A 13,200-nucleotide genomic window follows, 5' to 3' on the forward strand; every position below is an offset into this window, starting at 1 on the left:
CATTTAAAAAAAAAAAAACGACAACACCACACCACATGGGTATGACAGTAGGTGAAAAGGGCTGTGTTTATAATGCTTAAATAAAGTAGCTACGAGTGATCCATCTCTGCAAGCACTGTGTTCAGTATGAGCAGTATGCTTCTCATAAGAAGCCAGGAGGTGTGGCAGCTCTCAGGCGCCGAGCATATTACTGCCACCTCCTACGGTACACTGCATTGCCTGTGCAGTTGGTGGTAGGGCATGTGAAAGATCAAGCGAAGCCGATGCACTGGCAGGATGACGTGTACAGCCAGGCGGGGAGGTGTGTGAGCAGAGCACAGCTGAGGGAGTGGCCATGGCTTCAGCCTGGCTGGGAGACTGGAGGAGAGGAGTTATACTGTGCAGGCGCTGTCCACTTATCCGCTGGTCCTGAACTCTGCCCCCACGCCGGCTGCTGCTCCTGCCCTGCGCTGACTGGGAAGGGGAGCTGAGCGCAGCGCTCTACAGTTAACGCTACTACAGCACAAAACTTGGATAAGAGAGAGTGCAGCGTTGCTCCCGGAATCGCTCCATCACTACTCGTTGGGATTTTATTTTCTTTTTGTTTTGCTTAAATCATTTCTGGATTTGCTGCACGTTATTTGCTTCTGGGGAATTACGCTACAAGGTATTTCGGGAGACTTCACCCAACGCAGGTAATCAGCTGTTTTACTTATCATCCTGTTTGACATATATATGCACCCTGGTTGTCATAAGATAACAGAATTAAGAAGTCAGCAGTACACCATAGGTTAGCAAAGGGGGGGGGGGGGAGCTGGGCACCCCCTAGATCCGATTTACTGATTAAACTGTGAAGAGAAACTGTTGCATTACCAATGTCATTATCACAGCACAGGCACTTTCAGCTGAGTCCTTTTTGAAGAGCAACGTGATTTGTGAGCTTTTCCTTTTGTAAGTCTATGTAAAGTGCATGTACTATATTATACAGAGTATACATAGCAGATTCATATGTTGGAAGCTATAACCCTTCCCTGCAAGTCCTGCCTACACAACGATTATGTTAAATAATGTGTATATTGAGAGAGCCTTGTCATTGTAGTAAAAGATTCCAAAGCTAAAGAAGTACCATTGTAGTGTGAAGCGAGTTGTTGTATTACTGCTGCTATCCTCATGCAGATCTGTGATAGTAACATCACACTTGGATCTAACAGCACCCAGTGTTCGTGTGTGAGTGCTAAAACTTTTCAAGAAGTTCATTGTAAAAGTTTCATCCACTGTAACATCCGTAGAATATGAATGCATGTGGAACAGACGGCCATTGTTGACGTGAGATATTTTCTAATAAGCATTCAAATCAAGTCCCTTAATGTCAATGCTTTACAATCTATAGTCTATCTGGGAGCAGATACTAACAAGAGGTAAACCGAACAGTATTACACACACACACACACACACACACACACACACACACACACACACACACACACACACGTATTACTATATATATATATATATATATATATATACATACACTGTATATTGTAACATGTTATCATATGGAATACATTTTTTTTAATCTTGATAACTTAGCTATACTACTAATACTTGTGTGTGGAAAATGCTTGTTTTTATATATATATATATATATATATACTTTGTGAGTATGTATGTATGTATGTATATATTATATATATATATATACTGTGTATGTATATATATATATATATATATTTCATATATATATAAATAACACACACACACACACACACACACACACACACACTTAAATACCTTAAGGTATGTGCCTTAAATAGATTGCTAATTATATTATACATAAGTTTGGGATTGCTTAGTGGCCTGCTCTATGTATTTGCAGTGCTGCTGTAATTATTAGCTGCTATGTAGTGTAGCTTTCCACATAAAACAACAAGCAAGCATATAGTTCATAGATAACTCTATGGACAGCCCCACCAAGGTGGTCATAGTATTGTAATAGCCACTGTTATCTAATGTCATATTACTAAACTGACATCGTTTGTATATCAGTGTTTGATTGGAAGTTTTATTAAGAAGGTGTTTTAAATATATTGTTCTTAAAGACTTGATTTTGTAGATCATGTTTAATTTGCAAAGTGTCTCTGTCCCTGAGGCAGTAACATTGGGTAAGGTATTTCTAACATGAGCTAATTTCTGTTACCCTGTGAGTGCAGTTTAGTAGTGAATGTTGTATAATTGCTATTTCTAAGCATTTGGCTTGTGCAGAAGATTTGAACTAATCGTATTGATCTAGGAGAATACCGTGTCATGTGCGCGACAAACTCATTTGTAAAGTGAATTAAAACTGACTGCTGGCAAGGAAATTCATGACCATTACTACAGATGAACTCATGAAAACATAACTAACAGACATTATACAATACAGAACCCAGTATCATCTATAAATGCATGTATGCCATAAGATACGCCTGGTTGTCATGGTACAAGTTTTGCTGACAGTAGATTGCATTACACGTGCACATACTGTATACAGTGCATACATATATGCTCTTATACATGTTTGTGCTTTACAGGTGAGAGAGCATTTTTTCCCATAAGGCATGATTATGTTTGGTGATTGCCATTTGCTGAGAACTGACATCTAAGACTATCACAGCCCCTACTTGCTGAGTCAAATGAATGTCACACAGGAATGACAGCTACTCTATATTTCACAGAGAGTACTCTTTTATTTTATACCCTTAAAGAAAAATACATTTGCCGTCAGCTCTGCATTAAAGTGTCTTATTCCTTCTCAAGCAGCAGCAATAACTACATTCTGTGTTTTCCCTTCCACTTACTGACTGGACCTACAAATCCTGATATAAGATATGATGTCATTTTGATTATATGTTAGGTAGATGTATATTTACTGTAAATGTGTGTCCTTCTGGCTATACAATACATGTAACAATAATGTTGCTGGATTATGTTTTGTTTGTATTTACAGATTTATTATATAAATTCCAGCACTTTTGAAAAAAAAGGTTATGGATTATTACAGTGTTGGACTGGAGCATGAAGGGCCCGCAGGGGGATGCTGTTGTAGGGGCCCATGCTTAAGGGTGTGGCCAGGCTCCACTGGGGCGTGGCCAGCCACCACAGACATTTGGCTAACCATTACAGAGTACATGTTCTGTTCCTCTTGGTAAATATATAATAAACCATATTCTTGTGAAGTACAATGTAACATAAGCATAATGCATAATTCAAGTGCACTAGGAAAGAGTCTGAAACCTGATCCCTAGAGGAGGAGGAGGAAGAGGAGGAGGGCCCACAGGCAGTGGTGCCAACTGGTGGTTTCCCCTGTTCCCCTGTGGGCCAGTCCGACCCTGTGGATTAACAATTCCAACAGCACACAGTCAATGCTTAACTATAACAATAATATATGGGAAAGGTCTGAACTTAATAGATCTAGGTATTAGGATAATCTACTCGGCGCACAAGTCACTCACCTCCCCTATTCAGAGTCAGGTGGTTTCCCTGACCTGGCTTCTAAGTGCTCTGTGATTGGCGTGTTGTTATGGTTGTTTTTGGCGATGTCGTGCATTCTTAAAATGAACGCTACAATATAAAATTCTTCCGACTGTGAAGTGAGGAGTGTTTTTTGATTCTGAATGCATAGAAAGTGAGACCCGCTGAAATTTATCGCCAATTAAAGAAGGTGTATGGAGAAAAGAGGAGGTGAGGAGGTGTTGTGAAATGTTCAATAATGGATGAACATATGTGCATGAGGAAGATCTATGCCCATCACTTGTTTTGGGTGGGAGGTTTTGAATCATCCCCCCCCCCCCCCCCCCATAGTCCAATTTTCACCTTTTCATTAACATCAAAGTGTTCCTGGGCAGACAATGTTTTGGAAGTGATGATAAGTTAAAGCCTGTAGTCAACAGCTGATTTAATGGACTGGTGGCAGTCAAGTACAACAAAGAGTTTCTAAAGTGGAGAAATAGACTAAGGTACTCTGTGTTTAAAAAAGAAAATCATGAACATTATTATTATTATTATTATTATTTTGCCAAATGGTATTCATTTTCTGGAATCCACTTATAATTGCTATTCAGCTTCTTCTCTGGTATAAAATGCATATGGGTCTATTTATGAAGCAGTGATTGTCCATTTTCAGTCTTTTTTTGTATGGAAAAGGGGTTATCTTTGCCTCTGGCCTGTTTTCCTAAAGCTGTACCACAAAGAAATTGCTTATTTCTTCTGCGGTCCCTTTAATTTCATACACCGTAACAATCTGCAAAATCTGGTCGGGGGACTGTGATGTCTGTGTAATACAGTATATCCAACAGAGAACTAATTCTGTTATTCAGGTAGCAGTAAAATGTTTAAAAAATGCGTAAAAGTTGACTTTATATAACACCATCTGAAAACTGCAGTCATGGTGGGATATTGTTCAATCAATCCCTTCAGCTGGCTGAAACTCCTGTCCCTGACTACAGTGTTCCCAGCAGTGCAATAACACCATTTTATAAACTTGTATTTGTATATATATATATATATATATATATATATATATAGCAAATCTTTGTCGGCGGCACTCAGGTAACAAAAAAGGCTCACAGTCGTCAGGTATATCAACGTTTCGGTGGTATTTTATTTCACCGTCATCAGCACATATGCAAACACAAAAAGACTTGCCCTATTTATCCCCCCGACAGCGCACGTGTTCAAACAGGCCCAGGACGCAGGTGAGTGATGCACATCAGTGACGTCAACACACCCATTCCGTGGTTAGAACAATACAGAGTAAACACAACATACATAAAAAGTGACTTAAATAAGCGGCAGTACATAATGTACTCTGACATAAATAACCAACTTAAATAAATATCTTGAGTACCATATATTATCATTGACAATCAGATGAAAATTAGTCAATAAAAACATTATACAGCAGCATATTAAACTAAGATGCTCTACATTTTAATAATACAAGGATACATTTGTTGCGCTCCACAGTAACCTTTCAAATTAAATCATACTGCAAGATAGTATCTATATAAAGCAGTGCAAGCCTAACGAATCATTTAACCCCTTTGGTGTGAGTGTCTCTAATTTATATATCCATCTGGACTCGCATCTCAATAATTTCAGCGACCGATCCCCACCTCTTGGATTAGGGGGGATGTGGTCAATGATACGATATCTGAGTGAGGCGAGACTGTGGCCAGCGGTGGCAAAATGCCTCGCCACCGGCTGGTCACTGTGTCCCGTCTCAATGTCTGATCTAGTCGAGGACCAATGGGCTGTCATGCGCTCTCTAGGGGTCCTGTCGGTCTTACCAACACAGCTCAACCCACAGGGATACATAAATATATATATATATGGGTGTGGATCATTAGATCAACAGTGTCTATGTCGACAACGTTTAGGTCGACCACTATAGGTTGACAGTCACTAGGTCGACAGGGTCAGAAGGTCGACAGGGTCAGAATGTCGACATGTTCTAGGTCGACAGGTTGAAATGTCGACATGAGTTTTTTAATGCTTTTTTGGTGTTGTTTTCTTTGTAGAGTGACGGGGAACCCCAATTAGTGCAAACACATGGCTCGCTTCGCTCGCCATGCTTCGGGCAAGGTGCCTCGCTCCGCTACTGCTTCACTCGGCACAGATTACCGTTCCAATCATAGTCCACATGGATCGTTATGTATGAAAAAGTAAAAATATATTTAAAAAACAAACAAACTCATGTCGACCTAGAACATGTCGACCTTCTGACCCTGTCGACCTAGTGACTGTCGACCTATAGTGGTCGACCTAAACATTGTCGACCTAGACACTGTCGATCTTCAGACCGGATCCCATCTATATATATATGGCATATATATATACACTGCTCAAAAAAATAAAGGGAACACTAAAATAACACATCCTAGATCTGAATGAATGAAATATTCTTATTAAATACTTTGTTCTTTACATAGTTGAATGTGCTGACAACAAAATCACACAAAAATGATCAATGGTAATCAAATTTATTAACCCATGGAGGTCTGGATTTGGAGTCACCCTCAAAATTAAAGTGGAAAAACACACTACAGGCTGATCCAACTTTGATGTAATGTCCTTAAAACAAGTCAAAAAGAGGCTCAGCAGTGTGTGTGGCCTCCACGTGCCTGTATGACCTCCCTACAACGCCTGGGCATGCTCCTGATGAGGTGGCGGATGGTCTCCTGAGGGATCTCCTCCCAGACCTGGACTAAAGCATCCGCCAACTCCTGGACAGTCTGTGGTGCAACGTGGCGTTGGTGGATGGAGCGAGACATGATGTCCCAAGTGTGCTCAATTGGATTCAGGTCTGGGGAACGGGCGGGCCAGTCCATAGCATCAATGCCTTCGTCTTGCAGGAACTGCTGACACACTCCAGCCACATGAGGTCTAGCATTGTCTTGCATTAGGAGGAACCCAGGGCCAACCACACCAGCATATGGTCTCACAAAGGGTCTGAGGATCTCCTCTTGGTACCTAATGGCAGTCAGGCTACCTCTGGTGAGCACATGGAGGGCTGTGCGGCCCCCCAAAGAAATGCCACACCACACCATTACATACCCACTGCCAAACCGGTCATGCTGGAGGATGTTGCAGGCAGCAGAACGTTCTCCTTTGCGTCTCCAGACTCTGTCACGTCTGTCACATGTGCTCAGTGAGAACCTGCTTTCATCTGTGAAGAGCACAGTGCACCAGTGGCGAATTTGCCAATCTTGGTGTTCTCTGGCAAATGCCAAACGTCCTGCACGGTGTTGGGCTGTAAGCACAACCCCCACCTGTGGACGTTGGGCCCTCATACCACCCTCATGGAGTCTGTTTCTGATCGTTTGAGTAGTCACATGCACATTTGTGGCTTGCTGGAGGTCATTTTGCAGGGCTCTGGCAGTGCTCCTCCTGTTCCTCCTTGACAAAGGCGGAGGTAGCGGTCCTGCTGCTGGGTTTTTGCCCTCCTACGGCCTCCTCCATGTCTCCTGATGTACTGGCCTGTCTCCTGGTAGCGCCTCCATGCTCTGGACACTACGCTGACAGACACAGCAAACCTTCTTGCCACAGCTCGCATTGATGTGCCATCCTGGATGAGCTGCACTACCTAAGCCACTTATGTGGGTTGTAGGGAGGTCATACAGGCACGTGGAGGCCACACACACTACTGAGCCTCATTTTGACTTGTTTTAAGGACATTACATCAAAGTTGGATCAGCCTGTAGTGTGTTTTTCCACTTTAATTTTGAGGGTGACTCCAAATCCAGACCTCCATGGGTTAATAAATTTGATTTCCATTGATAATTTTTGTGTGATTTTGTTGTCAGCACATTGAACTATGTAAAGAACAAAGTATTTAATAAGAATATTTCATTCATTCAGATCTAGGATGTGTTATTTTAGTGTTCCCTTTATTTTTTTGAGCAGTGTATATATATATATATGTTGAGTATCCCTTATCCAAAAATCAAAATCACACATCTTTGGTTCCCCTACTGGGATAATGACACTTATACATATATATTATATTATATATCTATTTATCTATATAATATATCTATATATACACATAATATATAATGTATATGTCATTTTCTCAGTAGGGGACCCAAAAATGTGGGATTTTGAATTTTGGATAAGGGATACTCAACATATGTATATATATATATATATATATATATATATATATATATACATACATACATACGTACATACTAATGTAGGTATGGTGCATGCACAGAGCAAATCGGCAGTCTTTTCGAGCAACTGAAAAGACTGCCTGCATGGACTTCATAGGGATTATGCATTCGGATGATGGCCTTTGCAATGTTAAAAGTAACAATTTTTCTAATAAACTGTTGTCCCACTCCCAAAGGTTCTCCCATGTCCAGTTGGTAGCATCAATTTCTTGAAGATGAAGAGAGTGGGGAACCTCCAACTGACACACTGCTAACCATACTGTGTGTCATGCTTGCCAGGTGACACTACATTAAACCCATAATATGGGGTCTGCCTTTATTAACATCACATTGGGCCTTTACCTGTTTAGCACATTGGGGAATTCTCAGCATATCCAAGGCTGGCAGGGCATGCTTTTGCTTGCAGGTACCCATTGACATGTTGGTTTACATTACAGGAAGTGCTCTGTTTTTTGTTGGTCAAGTACCAGACACATTGATAACTTACAGCCAGTTAAGAGGAATGGGGCCTTGGATATGGAATTGTTTGTGATGGTTTCATGAAAAACTACTACTATAAGCACCTCTGCATGAATTAACTAAACAGTGATGTAGATGTGAATGTCCCTGTAACCAATCTCTGTGGCTGTACACTTTAATGACCAAAGCCATTAGAAAACTCCTCTGGCTGTTAATGACAGGGCCAGCAACTAGTCAATTGGTTCCAGACCATAGGGAAAAATGCTTCAGGCAGTACTAGCAGACACATGAAAATTGATTAAATAGTTACTGGCTTGTCATTCACTATTAGATCCTCTCTTTAAATTTATATATTAAAACTGCCATTTTGTTATACTTTTTCTATACGTAATTTTTTTACTCTGCAAGGTCTTCTATGGTTAAAAGTTGCAAAAGTAAATCATAGCAATGTTATAGAGAAAATAAATAATTAAAAATAAAATTGTTGAGTGCATGTAGATAATGTTGGGTAGATGCAGGTGTCGCAGGCATGCACTGGGGAGATATATGTATATATATATATATATATATGTTGGTCAGCCCTGCTTTTAGATCCCTGCCTACATCCTCTTCACTTTTACAGGCATGGGACCCCAAGTCTAAAGAGGATACACATGGAGAGATGTGTGCTGAGCGATCTGTCACAGACCGCTCAGCACACATCTCTCCCCCCGCTCAGCATTCAGTGCAATGTGTGCTGAGCGGAGGGTGGGGACGGTGCGGGGTGCTCACTTCACACAGCGATGAAGTGAGCGACCTGACTAGATTGTGCCTGCATGCAGGCCAATCTAGTACCGGCGATAGCGACGCGCAGGGTCGCGCATCGCTATTGCTATGGGGCATACACACTGAGCGATGTATGCCTCTTTTCTAAGCAATCTAGTCAGATTAAGAAATTAAGCAAAATTTGCTCCGTGTGTACCCTCTTTATACATATGCACAGATTTAAGAGGGTTGGGATTTGTGAGACACACAACTTGGCGCAAGGGGATGCAGCCTATGGGACCACTGATCCAATTGGATTCACCACTATCCAAAACAGTATTCGAGCATAAAAGTATGGGGGTGGAATCAGTGTATCACCTTTGGCACTAGGGGGAAAAACTGAAATGATCTAAACTTAAATCCCAAAATGTGGATTACTTTCCTAAATAATACCTGCGATCTCCGTTCATACAGGTATTGTATGGAACCCGTCATTCATTCTTAGGAATCTGGAATACTGTAGACTGCACCAATGGTGAATTTGCTCACGGAGGCACCAAGGACTTGTCACAGTTTTGTTTGTTGAAAAAATAGTGACAACCATGTTTTATTTATATTTGCATGCACACGATTCTGGATAATATATGGCCGAACATATGACCATCTAAATGAGTCCTTGGTGCCTCCGTGAGCAAATTCACCATTGGTGCGATCTATGAACTGTATGAACGGAGATCGCAGGTCTAAAACTACATCCCCCATAATACCCTGGTATGGGAGGACGGATTCCACGTTATTAACTGACATTTGTCTCTCCAGACAAGTTAGCTGTCTATGTTTGCGTACCACAGGAGTCGGGAGGAGGTGAAACTACATATCCCACAATATCCCGTGATTGATTATCTTGAAAGGATGCATGCACGATTCTAATGATCGGAGTACGGCAAAAGACTACATTTCCCAGAACTCCATGGCATGGCGTGTAATAATGAGGCACAACACGCAACCAAAGGATCACACACTAGAAATCAATTGGATAACTGTTAGAAGAACTTTGTCCCGCTTCACAGACAGGACTACATTACCCATAATGCCTGTGAAAGAGGAACTAAACATTGTGTATATAAGGGAACCAAATGTTTATTTTTTATTAAAATAAGAACTAGGATGTACCAACAAATATAGATTATCCTTGGGGTTATGTGTCCCCAGGATTAATGTTAATATATGTACGAGTTTAGACACTTAAGTATACTAAAGTGTTGATGTCATTTCCTATACAGCAATTTCCTGTTTGGGTGGGATTGGCTACTGGTAACATAAATACCTGGCTTCACACACAGCAGGTCATGTCTTGACAAAGGTCCAAGGACCGAAATGCGTCGACAGACTGCTGTGTGAGTAGCCACCAAACTTTTTCTAACAAGGATATTATCTTTGAATAACATTTTTTAACCTGCATTTTTGCTCACTTTCTATTTCTATTTGTATTTTTCGTGTTTTATGATTGTACTTTTCTTGAGAACTTTTCTTTGGATGTGAGGTCTTTTTTTTATGGTGGATATTTTAAAGATCATCTGTGAACAAATAAATTATTGTAAATTTTTTGACATCAAGAGTCCATATGTATTGACCACCATTGACTACCAAATGGGAGTACAGCAAAGAAACCATGATAGGATTCACTAGACTGACTCACCTGTGAGTTGGGGTACACCCACAAATCTTATGACCACTTAAAGAAACCTTGATAGGAGTTATACATTTGATGACTGTGTGAGTCGGGGGTACGCAATTACCTTTTGAAGATATTGGGTTGGAGAAGTTATCCACGGGCAGGATAACTCTAAAAAGAAACCTTTATAAGATTGTTGTACCAAACTTTTGTGTGAGTGGGGTACGACTGTACTAGCGAAAATTAGCTTTCTATGAAATAACAGTCAAAGGTAATACTAAACATTGGCCTTTTTTCTTTTTTTTCGGTTTGATGTATGAGATGACCACAGGCGGGAAACTTTGGATTTCAGTAAAAGAAACCTTGATGAGAGTTAACACTTCTAACATCGTGTGAGTTGGGATACGACACCCAGTCTTTTGATCGTTTTAACATTTGGTTTACTGAACCTAGACATTGTTTCCACCGAGGGAGAGAAAAGAAACCTTGATGTGTGCAGCATACCCCTGAACAACGTGAGTGGGGGTATGCAGCACAGTAAAGTCCTACCATTACACACTGCACTACTAAGAATTATTTAGGAAAGTAATCCACATTTTGGGATTTAAGTTTAGATCATTTCAGTTTTTCCCCCTAGCGCCAAAGGTGATACACTAATTCCACCCCCATACTTTTATGCACTGTGAATTTCAAATTATTTCTAAATAAACATTTCAGTGCCAGCCTTAATATATACTGCAGACTCAAGGCGCATCTTATAACCATATACGATAAAAGTGCGCTGAACGTCACAACACTATATCCCTTAAGAGAAAGCAAGCAGTTGCACACATTGTAAGCTGAGGTCCAACGCTCAGAGATATATATTTGATATTAAAAGGGTATGCATACAAAATTACATATGTACAGTATATCATTCAGTTATAATATATATGGTTACAGAGTTACCGTTATAAAAGAAGCAATTGTAGATACATATGAATCAGTTACAGCCAATATACATATGCTTAGTTTCACTGGTCCCAGGCAGCCAGTCATCAGGTAGGAGACTTCTGATAAGGGTGTGTGTGTGTGTGTGTGTGTGTGTGTGTGTGTGTGTGTGTGAGAGAGAGAGAGAGAGAGAGAGAGAGTGTATGAGAATGCATCAGAGAGTTCCCTGCTTCTGGGTCCCTATGTTTATAAAGTAAAATAATAGGTGTATACAACAGTGGGTTTCATCTTCTTACATTGGTCCAGAGGCTAGACCTCTCAAGAACTCGACGGCTCATAGGTCAGAGTGAGGGCTTTTGTCCTCTGTTGCAAACACATGTGTCTGCCCCCAGGGCCATGACTGTGAATCCAGTTTCAAGTCTTCAGGAAGTCTGCTTGATATATTTAACTTGTTCCGTTCCAATAATACATATATATCTGATGTTACACTCTAATATATAAATACATTATAATGTCTGGTGCTTGTCATGTTTTGGCTATGTGTAATTTACGTGTTGTATGAAATATGTGTTGAATATATCTTTGTGGCTTGTCTGTGTGGATGTGTATGCTACCGTGTATCCTGTGCACGCTGGTTCATAATAAATAAATGTTCAGTTGAATCTCAGTGTTGGTTTGGAAGGTACTGTATGCTGCTTTCTGCGGCTCCAGCTCCTTTAGTGCCACCCTTGTAAAAAAAATTACATTTAGATATTGCACAAAAAGGCTTCACTATATCCCTTTCAAAAATATTCTTGAAAATCTCATTAAAAGATTCAAGTCCAAGAAGTTACCTGTGCTTTTAGAAATATTTTATATGAAGGGGACAGAGTAACTGTGAACAAATAAAACTAAGCATGCTGTGACTGGTATGCAGTTAACATACTGCCCGTAGGGATCCCGGCTGTCTCAATACCAATGCCAGGATCCAGACGGGGGTACTATACCACAGCCAGAATACCGGCGAGGTAGGTGATTCCCCCTCTGTGGGTGTCCACAACATCGATAGAGGGAGAATAGAACCTGTGGCAAGCAAAGCTCACCACCAAGCTTGCAGCGAGCCCACAAGGGCTTCGTTGCGTTCGCCCCCCTGTCGGCATTCTAGCACCCAGGATGCCAATGTCGGTATACTGACATTTGGCATCCCGTGCCGCGGGATCACATACCAATCCCCTATGTATAAATACAATATGTACTTTTAAGTCCAAATGTCCTTTATAAGACTTACAGTATCTATAAGATTTATTCGGTTAGTAGGTCCACCCCATCCTAAGTGGTAAGTGTAATTGATAGGAGACCTAGAGGGGCACAGGCAGGTAAGGTTAGTTGGTAACTGGAGGGAAGAAAGCAAAAAGTCATATGGTTTCAACACAATGAGTTTTCCATTAACCTCTTCACTGCTGAGACTTTTCTGACACCTTTGATGCTGAGCATATTTTAGCAGTTTTATGAGCTGGTCACATTCAAACTTTAGTTGTCAGTCATTTTTTCGTGCAGTACCTGCACAAATTAGAACTTGCTTTTTTCAAAGGACTTTGTTTTTTTTAATTGAAATTGCAAAAATGTTAATCAAAAGTGAATTCTGCTTTCTGAAATGTACTATAGGGTATTATTGTGTGGTGAGTAGCAGATAAAATCTTCTTAGGGTGCAAATTCCCC

At 40.7% G+C, this 13,200-nt stretch overlaps 1 protein-coding gene across 2 annotated transcripts in view; it reads left to right on the forward strand.

Moving 5' to 3' along the window:
* Window positions 1–206: 206 nt before the first annotated feature.
* Window positions 207–13,200, forward strand: part of FSTL5 (follistatin like 5) — a 1,009,581-nt gene continuing 996,587 nt past the window's right edge. The window contains exon 1 of one of the 2 annotated variants that reach the window (XM_063920448.1): window positions 207–674. The gene's annotated coding sequence lies outside the window, so the exon portion shown is untranslated. The remainder of the gene's footprint in view (window positions 675–13,200) is intronic. The other variant, XM_063920449.1, reaches the window with a different exon arrangement.

The sequence above is a fragment of the Pseudophryne corroboree genome, chromosome 1 (assembly GCF_028390025.1).
Source record: "Pseudophryne corroboree isolate aPseCor3 chromosome 1, aPseCor3.hap2, whole genome shotgun sequence".
In the NCBI taxonomy this organism is placed as follows: domain Eukaryota; kingdom Metazoa; phylum Chordata; class Amphibia; order Anura; family Myobatrachidae; genus Pseudophryne; species Pseudophryne corroboree.